The sequence below is a fragment of the Chiloscyllium plagiosum genome, unplaced genomic scaffold (genome assembly GCF_037043375.1).
Source record: "Chiloscyllium plagiosum isolate Xiang-an unplaced genomic scaffold, Cpla_swu_hap1 HiC_scaffold_1, whole genome shotgun sequence".
Classification (NCBI taxonomy): domain Eukaryota; kingdom Metazoa; phylum Chordata; class Chondrichthyes; order Orectolobiformes; family Hemiscylliidae; genus Chiloscyllium; species Chiloscyllium plagiosum.
In genome coordinates this window covers 54,100,111-54,115,125 of record NW_028270139.1, presented here as the reverse complement: position 1 = coordinate 54,115,125, position 15,015 = coordinate 54,100,111, and the positions used below count along the sequence as shown (strand labels likewise).

General features: G+C 38.4%; 1 long non-coding RNA gene across 1 annotated transcript in view; it reads right to left on the bottom strand.

The window, feature by feature from the left end:
* Window positions 1-571: 571 nt before the first annotated feature.
* LOC148152117 (uncharacterized) overlaps window positions 572-15,015 on the bottom strand; it is a 79,091-nt gene continuing 64,647 nt past the window's right edge. Inside the window, exons 3-4 of the long non-coding RNA XR_015757116.1 lie at window positions 14,183-14,310; window positions 572-654 (exon numbers count right to left, since the gene is read on the bottom strand). This is a non-coding gene — a long non-coding RNA (uncharacterized LOC148152117). The remainder of the gene's footprint in view (window positions 655-14,182; window positions 14,311-15,015) is intronic.

The window sequence follows — 15,015 nt, the reverse complement described above, 5'->3', positions numbered from 1 at the left end:
CTATTCTCATATAAAAGTGCACCAAAGTGGGAGTGAAAATACCTTGAACAAAATTTCTCGAGCTGACTTTGCAAAAAAAATTCACTGTACAAGAAAACATTTTCTTTGATGCTATTTATCAGCAAGTACATATTTTCAAAGTCAGCCCACCCATCAGACAGTGTAATATCATAATAGCTGTATTACAACTGTAAATTTTCATATAGATTGAATTGTGAATAATTATGGTACATTGAAATGGCAGTATTATTCAAGAAAGAAATAATCCTTATTTTTGTTAGGGAGGAAAATGCTGTATAATACTTGTCCTGAAACAAATTGGTGGCTGTGCCCTTATTGGAATAGGCACATTTAAATAAACAAACAACAGGTTTGAGAAAGACACCTACCTCTTATTGCCATTTCCTACCACTTACAGCACAGGGTAAATGTGATAATGACTGAACTAGTTACTGTGAATGAAATAGAACGTTTGTCGTTGACAACTTTCTGATTACCGGTGGTAAGTAGTGATGTTGCATTTCACTGAACTTTGGTTGATTAAATCTTTTCATAGCGCTGGATCTCTTACCTGTGACAGCTATTAAATTGTTCTAAATTACAATGGCAAGATTCTCCAATTAAATCAATGGCTCAATGCTAAATAAATAGCTCCTGCAAAATAAAATTACAATGTAAATCATTTCATTCAGAGACAATAAGATGCAAAGTTCACTGAATTAAATTCAATTATTCTGTTTTTCCACTGTTTGCACATGAGCATCTCAATCATCAAGATGTCTTTCCATCAAATATCAGGGGAACAGAACCTTGTGTAAGTTACAAAATCGAATCTAGTTCCTGCATTTTTGTTAATGTCTGCAATGAAGTAGCTAATTGATGCATTTAAGGGAAGGCTAGATAAACAACTGTGAACAAGATTATAGTGATATAAACCAAAAGGGAGAAAGAAAATGATGATGTTAGCTTGAAATTGAAGTTGGAATTGGAAGTCTCCTATAAGGAACTGAAGCTGAAAGTTTTTAAGATTGCAAGGTAGGGAAGAAGAGAGCTGAGGACTTGCCCTCAGGCAGATCATTGCTGCTACTGATAAACATAAGGGAGAAGGGAACACAAGGAATGTATGAAGCCGTTTGATGAAGCCGTTTTCATATCTTATCTCTTGCTCATAATAACTATGTGATACCTTGACCTCACCTTGTATCTGACATGTACTGCTTAGCGTAGCTTCGCTTTTGTTGTTCAAAGCTTAGTTTCTTTTCAAATAGCACCATGACTATCATTTGTTCCTGTTATTCTTTGCCTTGTTTATTGCAACATCCATTGTTAGCTTTTATAGAGCATGGCTGCCTTATCCTTTGTTCCAGTGATTTAGGTACCTTAGGATTTTACTAAATTTTCTATATAAATGCAAGCTGTCACCAAACTCACTTCCGGGGTTGGGTAGAAGTGGGAATGTTAATCATTCTAAATCTTTCAGTACCCTCATCCCTATCTCATTAGCATTCCCTAAACTCATTGTGGAAGGATATATTAATTCCTGGTGATTACATAAGCCAGCCCTACAAGTAGTGACTCTTATCTCCTGTCACCACCACACTCCCAGCAACCAAATTTTTTGCCATCTGGCTAGTTACCCTACCATTAATCACATTTGATTCACCATGACAGCAGCATAACATTTAGTAAGCTCCATGTCGGCCTCTTCACTTCTTCATTACCATATTTTTAGAATGCCTTACTTTCTTCTAGTACTTCTGACTTTCACTCAAATATTCTTCATATATCATTCTCCAAAGATCTCCACCAACTTTCTAAATTAATATATATTTTTCTCTTAGACACTGTTTAACATTTTTTATCTTTTTTGGTGATTTTAATTTCCAACTAGAGTCCCTGAGACCTTTCTCTACTGGTATGCCCACCCTCAAAATCTTTAATCTACTTCACTTAAATTGCTTCCCATCCATAGTAAACATAAATCTTTCATCCTAGCCATTTGTTATGAGCTCTCATTCTGAAAATATAATATATTTAAACAAGTATCCCTCTCTGCCCTGAAGTAGATATAAGTTTAACTATGATTTCATCTCTTGAAGGATAGGAGATATGTAAAATGTTTCTCTTTCAAATTATAAAATTCAAACTTTTTTAATGATGGAAATACACTATTTAACTTTCCTTTCCTTTTGATAAACAGCAAGTAGTGTCTCCTTGGAAATGAACTATTTCCCAGGTGACAAAAATTGAAATCTATCCAATGATTGCAGTAACCTTGTATTCCTGTAATTGAGTCATTTAAGTCCACAGTACTCAAAGTAATATTTAACAATTGACAAGATATTAACTACTAGAACTAAGAAGGTAATTTTCATCAGGAATGGCATTCTTCCTATATGCTTCTAGAGAATTCTGCAATTCAATGATCTAATGAAGAGGAGACTAAAACAAACAGTGTGGACATTGCCAATGCCCTCTGTTCATAAATTGTGTAGTTCTAATCTCCAACAGTATCCCTACGCATGCTTGTCATCTCCAAGACTTAATTTTGCTTACCTACATCTGAACAATTTAGATGCTGATAAGTACATGATAGTATGAATTTTCTGCATTACGCAAATAGACATTCTACAATTGTAGATTTGTCTGCTTAGTTTGAAGACTATCAGTGATGAATTTCCACTGATTTCAAATAACTGTCAAAGCAAAATTGATATAATACTGTAGCTACAATCTGTTCCTGATTGAAGAGAAAGTGCTAGAAGCAGTGAATCTGCTTAGAAAATTAAATACTATAAATTTCTATTGTGTGTATTCAGTGAAAACTACTGTGTACTCAATCCATTGATCCATTAATTCCAAATAGATATTACACTCAGTCTGAAATAATTGCTGCTACACATTATAACCCTGGTTTAAAGGTAACTTTTACTTTGAAGATGAAGAAGGAAATGGTGCGGAACTGAAGCCGTGTCTGACAAGATCATGATTTCCTGATTAATGAACATTTGCGATTTTGATTGTGGCTTTTACTCTATTACAACAGCTGTTGCTTTTGATTGCATTGCAACTAAAGCCAAGAAGAAGAAACAAACTAATTTATTTAACCATCCTGCAGCAATTAATTTGAAACTATGGGATAAGTTAGAATTTTCAAAACTAAATGATAAATATAAAATTGATCAAATTGGAAGTGTTTTGTGTAAGAACTTGTAAGTTGGTCTTTAAAATACCCTTTAAATGTGATAGGGGCCTCTATGGTCAGGGTGAGTGTTTCTGTGGCCATGAGCAAGACTCCAAGACAGTGTGTTTCCTCTCTCGTGCCTGGGTCAAGGATGTGTCTGATCAGGCACAGGACATTCTGGAAGAAGGAGGTGAGCAGCCGGAGGTTGTGGTCTATTTTGGTACCAACGATGTTGGTAGGAAGAGAGGTGAAGCCCTAGGTAGGAAGTTGAAAAGCAGGAATTCTAGGATTGTTATCTCCTGATTACTCCTTGTGCCATATGCTAGTGAGGACAGAACTAATAATATAGTTGAATGCTTTGCTAAAGAGCTGCTGTAGGAAAGAGGGCTTCAGATATCTGGATCATTGGGATCTTTTTCTCAGCAGGTGGGACCTGTACATGAAGGTTGGCTTGCACCTAAACTAGAGGGGCACCAATATCTTTGTAGTGCCACTTGGGAAGCTCTAAACTAGCGTGGCAAAAGAGCCAGAGCATTAGGCGGCATGTGGAATAATTGAGGAAAATGTCTATGTTAAATCAACTAAGTCTAATGGGAAGAACAAAACAGAGTCAATTTAATGAACACAGTGGGTCTGGCGGTCTGAAGTGTATTCATCTTAATGCAAGGATTATAGTAGGTAAAGTAGGTGAGCTTAGAGCCTGGATTAATACATGGGTCTATAATGTTGTAGCCACTACAGAAACGTTGTTGAGATGAGGGCTGGACTGCAGCTTAATTTTCCAGGGTTTAGATGTTTCAGGTGAGATAAAGAGGCTTATAAAAGGAGTGGGACAGTTGCTTTACTGATAAAGGACAGTGTCACAGCTGCAGTAAGAGAAAATACTTAGGAAGACTCAACAAGCAAGGCTTTATGGGTAGAACTCAAGAATAGGAGTTGGCATGGACAAGATGGGCTGAATGGCCTCCTTCTGTGCTGTATCATTTCTATGGTTCTATAGCTCTCAGAAAGGTACAGTCAATATGGTAGGGTTATGCTTTTGGCCTCCCAATAGTCTGCAGGAGATAGAGGAATAAATATGTAAGCAGATCAAGGAAAGATGTAAAAACAACAGGGTTGTTGTAGTGAGTGATTTTAATATCTCCAATATTTACTAGGATTCTTTTAGTGCCTGCAGCTTAGATGTGGCAGAATGTGTTAGGTGAATACAGGAGGGTTTCTTGAAACAATATGTAGATAGTTCCACTAGGCACGGGGCTGTATTGGACCTTGCATTGGGGTATGAGCTTGGCCCGACGATTGAAGTTTCAGTAGGGGAGTATTTTGGAACCAGTGATCATAATTCCATAAGTTTTAAGATAGTAATGGATAAGGTTAAGACTGTCCTTGGTGGAAGTGCTAAATTGGGGGAATGCCAATTACTACACTGTTCAGTAGGAATTGGAGAAATTAGACTGGGGTTGGCCGTTTGAGGGTAAATCCACATTTGACATATGGAAGTCTTTTAAAGGCCAGTTGATAAGAGTTCAGCACTGATATGTTCCCAAGAGACTGAAAGACAAGGATGGCAATTTTCAGCTACCTTGAATGATAAGAGAGATGTTGAAAGGTTAGTAAAAAAAAAAGAAATATACATAAGGTTTAGAAAACCGAAATCAAACAAGGCCCTTGAGGATTATGAAGGAAGCAGAAACGAACTTAAACAGAAAATTAGGGAAGTTAGAAAGGGCCAAGAAATGTCCTTGGCAAATAGGATCAAGGAGAATCCTAAGACATCTTACAATAAATTAAGAGTGAGAGGGTAGCTCGGGAAAGTGTGGGTCTACTCAAGGACAAGGAAAGGAATTTATGCCTGGAGCCAGATGAATTGGGTGAGATCCTTAATGAGAACTTTGTATCTGTATTCATGAAGGAGAAAGACATGGATGATGCTAAGATTGAGGAGGGGTTTGTATACTAGAGCATGCCATATTAGAAAGGAGGAGGTGTTGGGTGTCTTGAAAAACATTAAAGGAGCAAAGTCTGCAGCCTGATGCAATCTATTTCAGGACTCTGAAGGAGCCAAGGGAGGAGATTGCTGGGGCCTTTTCAGAGATCTTCGCATCCTCTTTAGCTATAGGCTAGGTCCCAGAAGATTGGCAAAAGCCCAATCTTTATTCCATTGTTTAGGAAGAGCAACAGGGATAATCCATGAAATTATAGGCCAGTGAGCCTTACATTATTGATAGGGAAATTATTGGAGAAAATTCTTAGAGATAGGATTTACTGGCATTTGGAGAAAAATTGACTTATTACAGATAGTTGGTATGGCTATATATAGGGGAGGACATGTCTCACAAACCATACTGAGGTTTTTGAGAAAGTAAAGAAGTTGACTAATGAGGGTAGGGCAGTAGATGCAGTCTAAATGGACTTTTATAAAACATTTGACAATATACCCCATGGTAGGCTGGTTCAGAAGATTAAGACACATGGAATCCATAGTGAGTTGGCAAGTGGGATCTGAAATTGGGTTGGCCACAGAAGAGTAGCTATGGAGGGGTATTTTTCCAACCCAGAGGTCTGTGACCAATGATGTTTTGCAAGGGTTAGTGCAGGGACCTCTGCCGATTGTAATAAAAATAAATGATTTGGATGAAAATGTAAGTAGTCTAACTAGTAAGTTTGTAGCTGACACAAAAATTGGTGGAGTTGGTGGATAGTGAGGAAGATTGTCAAAGGATACAGCTGGATATAAATCAATTGAAAAGTTGGGTGGAGAAAAAGCAGATGGAGTTTAATCCAGATGAGTGTGATGTGATGCAATTTTGGAGATCAAATGCAAGAGGGAAGTATACAGTAAGGGCAGGATCTTTAGGGACATTGATATGCAGAGGGATCTTGAGTAAGTCTATAGCTCCCTGGAAGTGGCAACACAAGTGGATAAGGTGATAAAGAAGGTGTATGGAAAGCTTGCCTTCATTGTTCAGAGCATTGAATATAAACGTTGGCAAGTCACATTGCAACTGTTTCAGACTTTAGTTGTGCCCCGTTTGGAGTATTGTGTGCAGTTCTGGTCACTACTTATAGGAAGGATACTTTGGAGAGGGTGCAAAAGAGGTTTACCAAGATGTTGCCTGGGTTGGAGGGTATTAGCTATAAGAAGAGGTTTGAAAAACTTGAATTGCTTTTGCTCGAGCATTGAAGACTGAATAGCGACTTCATCAAAATTTATAAAATTATGAGGGGTGTGGATAGGATGGATAGTTGGAGTATTTTTTTCCATGGTAGAAATGTCCAATACTGGTGGGCATAGGTTTAAGGTGAGAGGGGGCAAGTTTATAGGAGATGTGTGAGGACAGAGGGTAGTAGGTTCTTGGAATTTGTTGCCAGGGAGGCAGTAGAAGGAGATAGCAACATTTAAGAGGCATTTGGGCAGACACATGAATAGGCAGGGAATAAGGCTTTAGGAACATGTGCAGTAAAATGGGATTGATTTACAGTGGCATCATGGTCAACACAGACATGTTGGGCTGAAGGGCCTGTTCCTATGCTGTGCTGTTCTATGTTTTATGTTCTATGTTCTATGACCTGCATTGGGTGAAGTCTGTGATGCTGGAGACCTCAGGAGGAGGCCAAAATAGAATAGCCACCCATCACTCCTAGCTCAAGATGGATTTCAATGCCTTAGTTTTATGTTTGTAATGGTCCAGGATCCCTCATCATTGAGGATGGCAATTTCTTTGAGCAGTTAGCTCCTCCATTGAGTTGTTTAATTATCCACCACCGTTCATAACTGGATGTGGCTGGACTGCAGACATTAGACCTGTTCCATTCCTTGTGGGATTTATTGGTTCTGTCCAATGCATGAGGCTTACACTTGTTTGCATGCAGGGCATCCTGTGCTATCACTTCACAGATTGACGTTTCATTTTTACATATGCTTGGTGCTGCTCCTGGCATGCTTCCCTCTTCATTGAATCTTGTTCGCATACAATCAAATGTTCCTGATCACATTGGCCCATCCTACTGCCATACCCTGGTATCTATTTTCTTTTGTTCATGTATCCTAATTAGTCTTGACATAGTTTCTGCCTCAAACAATAAAATATAATGCCTTCATTGTGTAGTGTTGTATGTTATTTGATGAAGAGAAACCTCAGGGTGGTTTTGTCTTACAGATATAACAGATTTTTTTTGATCCTTGGCTGTTGCTCTCATCTAGAAATCTCCCAACAGGTAAACTGTACATTAAACCACATACCTCAGCATTGATTTGTTGTTTCACAGTTTCTTTTCCTTTACCTTTAATAAAGTATGATAGCATTGTTGCTAATAAAGAGGAATAGTTATGTACAATGTTTCAAAGGATATCTCCCAGAGGAGTCCATTGACGAGAGCTTAAGGCCCTGGTCAATGGACCCATAAAAGAATTTTGCACAGTTAAGGAGAATAACTACCTTCACATTTTTCTTTATACTAATTTACTTCACTTCAGTTCGAGTCAGTCTCAAGTGACCTTGTTGATTGTATTGATAAAACTTCAGGAAACACAAATTAACTGGTGGTGCAGAGTAGAATATAGTGCAGAGATTCAGTAGAATGATACAATGATTTAAAATCAAACTATGATTACTGTGTGTAATCCTGGATTATATATCCTTGAATTCTAATATTGATTGATGATTTAATTAATGTCTTTATAATGATAAGGAATTTGATAGCAAACATGGAGGGGAATTATTTCATCTTCTGGGAGAATCTCATCTTAAAATTATAATTAAACTATTGAAGAATGAAATCAGGACTCCCTTTTTCCCCGCATTCTAAGTAATGGAACTCTTCACTGCCCAGCAACCCCCTCAAAAAAGCTGAATTAATTGACATTTTAAGACTGAGATTTACAGATGTTTATTAGGTAAGGATTTAAAGGGATCTGAAATAAAGACTAGTCAATGGAGTTGAAAAACAGATGATTCTCGATCTGGTTGAATGATGACACTGGCTTGAGGGTTGAATGGTCTAATTGTATTCCCAAAGTTAGCGATTGCCTCCCATAGAGTTTACATATTTGTTATTGGGAAATGGTCTTCAGCCCCCCAAAAATGGATAACCCTTCTTTGACACAGGAGGGCCTCCAACATTTCATCATTAAAATGCTATCCATGGGCCTGTTGCAAAATTGTGAATATTCAGTTGACATTTGTGTGACTTGCACTATTCCCTTTTTAATGATATGTCACTGTTTTACTGGATTATGTGTAACCATAAGTGTGCTCAGAGCAATATATTTTTCTCTGCAATTTGCTTAATGAAAATATGGGAATGAAGATGATTAAATGTGACCTTTCTATTGCCCAAGCTACCAGTAAGAGAGCATGGCCACAGGTCACTTAGTCTCTAACTTTGTCACATTATCTTCTTTTTGCTTTCATCTCTCCCACCCAATAGATAATATTTCTTGTAAGATCAGGTGTTTGCTATCATACCTGATGTCTCTACAAAACTTAAATGGTAATGTGCGAAATAAATAACAAGACAACTCGCTCTCTTAGCTTTGGCAACTCTTAATTTGGATTCTATGTCGTTCCATTTACAGACTTTCCAAGTTATGAATGTAGAATATTTTGGTTACTACATTGATTTGTTTTGTATATGTGGCACTTCATGAACAATGCTCCAGATAAAAGCACCAAAGTACACTTGACATTTCGGGCAGGAGTATTCAGTGGGCTTCAAGATCCTGACCAGACCAAACATGGGATCCCAAGCCTGCAATTATAAGGCATGAGAGATATGTAACTACTTTTCCAGAGGCTGTCACTGCAATTTTCCACATTGTCAGTTAGATGTCAATATTGTAACTGTAGTGGAACAGTTTGTCTGGGGGAGTAGCAGGTTCTGGAACACAAATCCTCAGTACTGTTGCTGGAATGTTGTCAGGGCCCATATCCTTTGCAATATCCAGTGTCTCCAGCCATTTGTTGATATCACATGGAGTGAATCAAATTGGCTACAGACTGGTATCTGTAATGCTGGGGACCACAGGAGGAAGTCAAAGTGGATTATCCTCTTAGCACTTCTGGCTGAAGATTGTTGCAAATACTTTGGCCTTGACTTTTGCACTTTTTGGGGATGTGCAGGCTCTTGCATCATTAAGGATGGAGATATATGTGGAGCCTCCTCTTCCAGTGAGTTAATTGATCACCTCCATTCATGACTAGATGTGGTGGACTGCAGAGCTTAGATCTAATCTAAGGGATGGTGTGGAATTGCTTAGATACACTCAGAAAATCTCCTATTTACTCTTACTCTTTGTTTCCTGTCTGCCAACTAGTTCTCTATCATGTCCATTCTCTACCATATCCATTGTCTTCCCCCTTATAAACTCGGATGTGTAGGATGTGCTTTAGGGTACAGTGTCAGGGTGTAAGGTCCTGGTGGTTAAGATGCCAGGTTGTAAGGTGTCAAGGGGGCCAGGTTGGTGATGCAGTGGCAGGGTACTTCAGGGTGGGTGACAGAAATTGGGTCTGGTTGGGTTAGGAAGGATGGGTTTTGGGTTTAGAGGTCTGTAGAAGCAGGGGTGTGGGTCCTAAGGCTGGGACAATGGAGGCAGATTGGGTCAGAAACCAAGAAAAGTGGGCAAGTTGCATGTCCTGAGTCAAATCCCCTTGAGAAATGAAGCAAGTTTCAATCTGAATTGCATGAAGTGGGGTGTTGGTCTGAAGCGGCAGAAGGGGTAAGTGAGTCCAGAGTGGAAGAATGGTGTAGTAGTTCAGAGAAAAGGAAGGTGGTGTTAGGTCCTGTGGTTTTCAGGGCAGAGTCTGAGTGCGTAAGTTGTCTGAGAGAGGTGTATGTTCATATGTATTTAATAGTCTAACTTTATCTGAGTAATTATTTACTTAATTCCATTGGATTTCTCTGAATTCTCCAACTCAGATGGATACTGTCAGAAAATTCCAAGTGTAAGGGAATTGCCCAATGAAATCTTCAACAACACAATCAATTTCTTCAGAATCTGTTATGCTGGACATTCTGCAGGGTCCCCATGTGCAACTCTCATACACACTGAAATAATGACTAACTGACCGTTGGAAAATCCTAGCCATTGTACTTAAGACCAGATCTAAACAAAAATAGTAAAAATGCCCCAACTTTCACATACATATTCAAGAGCTCACATCATAGTAAGTTACAAACTAAGAGGATAGATTAATTCTTTAAAAGTCTAAAATAACCAACTTCCTGTAGATTGAAATTTGGGATAGTTTCAGTTTGAGCTCAATGATCTTTCTTGAATTCTGTGTTGAGACAAATTAAAGTTGTTGATGAATTTTTTTTTCCTTTTGTTCTGGAGTCAGTAGCTGCTGGGTTCACTTTTTACTTGTGTCTCACAGTGTGTGAATGATCAGAAAACAGGCAGGGCACAAACTTTGAAGGATGCCTGGAGAAAGAAAGTGCTATCTCATAATATTTTTGGCTACACTGTAATTGGCCTGGAAAAAAAAGATTTCTTAAATGGTGTAATTAGCATGATTGTAAAGATGGCCATCAAAATGGTACCTGTGCATGCACCAATAGACCCAGTGATACCGACATTGGCCAGAGATTTCTGTAAGCCAAAATCGATCTGCACTTGTACATCACTGCGGACTGCACTTGCACAGCTGTCCCTGCTGAGGCAGCAGTTCCACATGTCCAGGGGAGCCAGGAACTGAGAATCTGGGAACAGGCAAAAAGCTATGAGTGGAGACAAAGTCCAGGAGAGATGGCACAGGTCAAGAGTGGGGCAAAAGCCATGAAAGTAGTAACCACTAATGACCAGTGCAAATGTGCAACTCCTAACATTGGGTGAGGGAAAGATAGGCTGCCTGCCGAATTTGGACTTGTGGGGACTGCTAACAACACTAAATTAAAAATCACATAACACCAGGTTCTCGTCTAACAGGTTTATTTGGAAGTACAAGCTTTAGGAACACTGCTGCTTCATCAGGTAACTAGCACTGGCTCCTCCACATAACAGCACAAAGGACATCACACTTCACTGAGTGCTCAAGATTGAGTAGACTATCCTGCCAGTTGAAAGGCAGCTGTGTTCATCACTTTACAATGGTGCAGCACTGCCAGGTGGGGTTTCTGCAGGTCATGGCCAGATGTGCTTCTTGAGTGTTCCTATGAAACTGAGCCTTTCTTAAAAGAGGATTCATTGCTAATCACAGAATTACCTCTCAAAAACTGGCCAGTTGTCCAAACATAGTCATCATAAACAGGTTCCAAGTCTATTTGTGGACAAACTTTTGAGTTATATTGCCATTGGAGTTACTTTCTCAGCCAGGATCCATTGTCCAAAGTGGTTGAGCCTAATGGCTTAGTTCACATCCACCTGAATAAACATCTTTTATCCAGATGTTCTGAAAATGATTTAGAAGATGGGTCATTCATATTCATTAAAATTGATTGTCTCTGTTGGGTTACTTCTAGACAACGTATTTCTATTCTGATAGCTTTGCAAATTGTCAGGTATAGATACATAACTGTTTAGACATCTTGTAAACTGCTGTTTAAGTTACTTAAGATGCTGTTCAGTCTTTTAAAAATTATCCTGTGGTTTCAACTGATTCAATTAATGAAGTAATTTTTATTATATTCAAATAGAGTTTATATCAATTAGCTACAACTACTTGTGTGTTCACTATACTCTTCGACCTTTGGAAATCTAACTTTACATGTATCAGCAGCCATTTTTGATGGCTTTCTTGTGTATTCCTTAGTTGTCTTAATACAATATACAATACAATACAGCACAAGAACTGACCCTTTGGTCACCAAGTCTGTACCGATCCTAGTCCTTACTTAAACGTGCCTCTTATTGCCCATGCACAGTTTCAGTCCCTCTGTTCACCTCTTGTTCATGTGTCTATCAAAATGTGCCTTAAATGTGGCCTCTTGCAGTTGACCTTTCCACCCTGGGAAAAAGCTTCTGACTCTCCATCATATCTATGCCTCTCATAACTTTGTAGACCTCTATCAGGTCACCCCTCAGCCTCCCTCTTTCCAGTGAAAATAATCTAAACTAAAACCCTCCAGACCAGGCAACATCCTGGTAAACCTTCTCTGCACCCTCTCTAAACCACCACGTCCTTCTGGCAGTGTCATGACCAGAACTGCAAGCAATATTCCAAATGTGGCCTAACTAATGTTTTATACAGTTGAAACATAACTTGCTAACTTTTATATTCGATGTCCTGGCTGATAAAAACAAGCATGCTCTATGCCTTCTTTACCACCTTATTCACCTGTGTTGTCACTTTCAGGGATTTTTAGGCCTGTATGCACAAATCCCTCTATATTTCAATACTCCGAAGGGTTCTGCTATTTACTGTATAATTTGCACCTGAATTTGATCTTCCAAAAATGCATCACCTGGCATTTGTCCGAATTAAACTCCATCTGCCATTTCTCTGCCTAAATCTGCAATCTATCTATATCCCACTAAATCCTTTGACAATCCTCCTTGCTATCTGGTGTCATCTCCAAACTTATTAATCAGACCACTTACATTTTCCTCCAGATCATTCATTCATATTACAAACAACAAAGGCCCCAGCACTGATCCTTGTGCAACACTTCTAGTTACTGATCTCCATTCTAAAAATAACCCTTCCACCGCTAGTCTCTGTCTTCTATGAACAAGCCAGTTTTGTAGCCAAATGGGAAGCTCAACCCGGATCCCATGAGACTCTACCTTTTGTACCAGTGTGCCCTGTGATATCTTATCAAATGTCTATTAAAGTCCAACACACAAACCCAAATTTGGAAACAAATGTTTTCCTATGTTTTTATCGTGTTTGGTGACAATTAGAAAGTTTCAAGTCTTATGCCATATGTCTACCTTCAGCAAAATTTAAGAACATTTTCTCAATGTTTTAATCATGTAAATTGCAACAACTCTCTTTAAATTGTAAGCTTCATAGCTTTATATTGGGCTAACTGTACTACTGAATGCTCAACTTTAAAAATGCTTGTAAACCTTTATCAAATGTCATGGAATGAAACCATTTAGCCCATTGTATCTGCCTTTGAAATAGCTATCCAAATATTCCACTATGGCAGTTTGCCATAGCTCTATATTACAATGTGCAAGAGTGTCCTTTTTTATTTAAAATGGAGGCATTCCAATAACTTAAAAGGAACAGACTTATTGGTATTCAAAGGATAATTTGCCATATCAATCCTTTCTAAAAGAGGAAATGTTTTCTTTAGTATGTTTACCACATGCTCCTGACTCTTAATACTTACCCTAAAAATTGTGGATGCTATGCTGCATAAAGATTCTTTTGCTTCCAGGGTAAGCCAGATTTTCTGTATTAATTCTGCCATGAAGTGATTCTATCATCATTCAATCTCCATGTACTTAGTACATGATATATAAATAAAATGGTAGTGACCTCTGTGTTATCTGTTCTGCAGCAGGAAAGAATTCAATCAATTTGATGAACCAGTACTTGATGTGGGGGGAGATACATAATTTGTTAGCAGACTTGGTTACCTGCTCAACTCAGGCTTTCAGCTCATAGTTGGGCAAATTTCCTCTTTTGTGCCTATTTTTCCAGGGAGTCCAAATGAAAATATTGCAAAGTTATTGGAAGCATACATAATATCACTGGATTAAGTATAGAGAGCTGGAATGGAGCAGTAACTCTAATCTAGTGTGAGGATAATGTGTGTATAGATCAAGCTGTATAGAAGGAGTTTGTGAAGAAGGTTCATACTCCAGCAGTATTAGGAATCTAAACAGAGTACAACTCCAAACACACAATACAACAGCCCCACCATTAATCATGTATTATTGAAGGTTCTAATAGAATCTGCATGAGAACTATAAAACTGACCGGATCAAATGCATTTTTCAATGGTAATTTATTTTACTCTAGTTTTATTGTACCATAAAGTTCCCATCTATAGTATTTCACTGATTTAACATGCAAAGCAACTGATTCCTTTTTCAAATATACTCACCATCAATATTCTTCAGATCAAATGAAGTTAGTCAGGTAGCCAACGGAACAAGCAAGATCATGATAATTTTTACCTTCCTAACATGTGAATGAGTATCCAGTCCTACTTATGTACAGGAATGTCATTTCCTAGTCAGCAAAAAGAGGTGAAATAATGCATTACAAAACTTGGAGTTCTTAGTGTAATTTTATACCTAGCCAATTCAACATACCAGGGGTTGCCAATTTACGAACATCATAGTTAAGAGGGTTCATACTTATAAACGTGATCCCATACCAGGGTACAATTTTAACAATCCAACATACCAACACAGCCTGTACTTATTAACAGCTATATGATGTTGTCCTGCATTTTGTTCCGACTTATGGATAAATCAATTCCGAATGGAGTCCAGACTTGAACCTGTTCACAACCAGAGGACTCCATGTAAATCATTTGTGATCTCTGGGTTTTATGATTTTGCATCAAACATTCAGTTTTATTTTTGAAGGATTTAACATCTTTAGTATCTTTGGTTTGAATTGAAACTTGGAACTGAATTTTCTCATATTTCGGCGAAGTGTCAATTTTGGGGAATTTCATGGAGGGTTCCCTCTGTGATCTCTGATGACTTTTCTTACTCGCTCTTCCATTGCTCTCATTAGTTAGACAACTGGCCTCCACAGCGCCCTTCCTATTGAATGGTGAACTCACTGAGAGGGAAGTGTTTACTGTTGTTGGGACGATCTGGCACTGAAGCTTTGGGCCCTATATTTAAACCCTAGAATCACTTAAAAGAATCTGCTGTTATATTGCATTATGAAAGGAAATGGTCAAGAAAAGGATGTTGGCAG